We start from the raw sequence: 2,889 nt of genomic DNA, 5'->3' as shown, positions 1-2,889 counted from the left end.
GGGAGTGCCTTCTACATCTGCGAGGGGTTTTTTCCTCTTTCTCTCTCTCTCAGGAAAAGGATCTAATTGTGGTTTCCTAATTTCCAACCAGTCTGCATGTTCAATGCTCTCTTTGTGTGCTTTACCCAGTTACTTAAAAAAAAAAAAAAGATAATGCCATGGACGTTTCTTAGTCCGGCCGAACTGAATTCCCAAGGAAGCGGCCGGGAATTTTTCTTCTCATCTTATCTGACCCAGAATCAGCGAGACACAGGCCAGAGCTGACTTGGGCCCCAGGCACTTTTGACCGCCCAGTACCTTCCTCTATTCAACATCCTCTTTCCAGAGTTCCAGTGGAGACAGGTAAGGGTATACGTGGCCCCTTTCCCATTGGTGCCAGGAATTTGGCTCGTGGGATGGGGATTTGGGGACAATACTTTTAAAGGGTGTTCTGTCCCATCCCCAACTGCAGGCTGAGGGGGTCTGACTTGGTTTTCAGCTTTTGCTTTTCCCATTATCCCTGGTGTTGGGAGGTGCCAGGGGCGTGGGGGCACCGGGGTCCTGCCCTGTGAGAGCAGCCGGGACGGAGGGCAGGGGGGGCTCTGTCACGGAGAGGGCATGACCAATTCAATGGCCGCTACTGTCAGGGAGGTTGACAGGGCAAAGACACATCGGCTCGTCCAAATCTGCTGAACTAACTGTCCCCCCGCAGCCACAGACACGTTCTCTCAATCCGAGCACAGTATCCATTACTATTTCCCGTACTGGGTTTCAATTAAAGATGGCGAGGGCAGAGGGGGGAGGCGGGAGGTAAATGAGGAGCAGCGGGCACACCAGTGGTGTGTGTTTTTCCTCTTGCTTCTTCCCATTTCCCTTCCGGAGCCGGCTGCTCCTCCTTGCCAGCCATCCAGTCTGCCTGCATTCCCACAGGCAGTCTTTTCATGTCTCCCAGACCCAGCAGGGCGAGGAGATAACACTCATGGGGAGTCTTTCATATCCCGAGAAGTCCCGAGATGTAGCTGGTGATGGTGGTGTGTGTGTGTGTTGCGGGAGGGGGAGGGTAGCTTTGGGGAGGGCCTTGCCTGCTCTCCGAGTGTGTAGGGTTTCCAGGACTGGAGGGGTGCTAGCATTTCAAGTTCCAGGTTATGCAATTATTTTGAAAACTGATAAAAATCCCTTCTCCCTTGCATGGAAGATAACCTTTTGTGGTCTGGGACCCAGGGTGGTGGTGGTTGGGGGAGGGGGGGTGTGTTTGTGTGTGTGTGATTTCACCTGTCTCTCTGGCTGCCTGGCCAGGATTTGGGGGTTCTGAATTCTGGATCCTGACTCCAGACCTGGCCTGCCCTGAGCAGCTGCCCCAGGCCCAACGCAGGGCTCCCAGTTTGGAGCCAACAACCAGCTCTGTCTCCCCCTGCCTTCTGTGATCACTGACCCTGCACCAGGGCCGCTGGGAACCTGGCGAGGGGCGGCTGTACCTCTGTCAATCTTAATTACCTGCCCAGCTCCTAGCCTCCTCGACTCCTAGCCTCCTCCCCGGCGTGAAAGACCAGAGGCCGCAGCAATGGGACTTGAAGTGGAAGGTGCCCTGCTCCCAACCCTGCCTGCAAATAGCACACAGCACAGCCTTCCCAGCCGAGTCGTGTACAATATCCGGGGAGAGATCCCGGGGCTGGGGGCGTGCTCTGTCCCCCGAGATGAGCTTCGGGTCGGGGTGAAAGTGGCCTGGGAGGTCCCAGAAGTCTGGAAGAGTCTCCGGCTTGGGCTTTGAACCCAGGAGGGCCGGCAAGTTTTCTCTTTCCTCTACCATTTGTATTTATCTTGTAGAGGAAGGAGAGAGAGGGAGGCAGAGACGCGCGCACATAGAAAGCGAGAATGTTTGGAATGGAGAGCGCTTCTCCTGAGTGGCTTTTGCTGGCGCCCAGGCCTCCGTTCATTTCATCTCCAAGCCAAACACCGAGAACGCAGGGCGGCGGGCGGGCGGCCTTTCCGATCTGGGAACCTGCCCTCGCCGAGCCCTTTCCTCCTTTCCTCTGGAGAAGGAAAACTTCGGGCCCCACGAAGGAGTGGGGGACAGCGACAACGCAGGGCTCCCCACGAGGCCCTCTGGCGTGGGTTTCGGCCCCGGGGCTTCGCCTTCCGCCGCCCCCCTCCCGCCCCGGGTTCCAAATACGGAAGCTGGACGCGCCTCGGTGCGGCTCCAGGCCTCGCCCCGCGCCCAGCCCGGGAAGACGCTCGCTACCTGGGGTTTCCGCGCCGCCCGGGGTGGGCGGGCGGGGGCCTCTCTTGCTCCCCGAGGCCGCGCTGGCCCGCGGAGGGGCAAAGGGGCCTCGGACAGGCGGGCCCGCCCGGCCCGGCCCGGAACCCGCGAGCCGCGGCACTGGCTCTGCGCGCGGGTTACCTGCCTTCCCTCCGCAGCTACCGGGGCGGGGCGAGGCGGGCGCCCGGATGGGAACGAAGAAAGCGCGGCGGGCCGGGCCCCTTAGGAACGAAAACTAAGACCACAGGGAGCGAGTGAGGGGCCCCTCACCTACCCCCAACCCCCCAACCTCCGCCCCACACCCGATCGTCTTTCGCAGCCCGGATGGCAGCCTCCCTCTCCACTCGCCGCCTCGCAGAGAGACGGGACGCCGTGGGGAGGGGATGGCCTCCTGGGAGGAAAGGAGGCTCCGAGGGCTCGGAACGGAGCCGGGAGAGAACTCCCTTGTGCAAAGAGAGGGTGGGGTGGAGGGCGCGCTCATCCTCTGCCCCCGCTGGGGTGTGTTTTTACATGTTTTCTTAGCAGCAAGTTCTATAAACAGGTCAGCCCTACGCTGCCAGCCGGGCAAGTCGGAGGCCGGCTCTGGCTCCGGAGGGTAGCCGCCTCTCTTTCCCACTCGCCCTCCGACCAGCCCGACGCGCCAGGGGGCGCGG

Source organism: Myotis lucifugus, unplaced genomic scaffold (assembly GCF_000147115.1).
Source record: "Myotis lucifugus unplaced genomic scaffold, Myoluc2.0 scaffold_226, whole genome shotgun sequence".
Classification (NCBI taxonomy): domain Eukaryota; kingdom Metazoa; phylum Chordata; class Mammalia; order Chiroptera; family Vespertilionidae; genus Myotis; species Myotis lucifugus.
Note: the sequence above shows the minus strand (reverse complement) of the source record.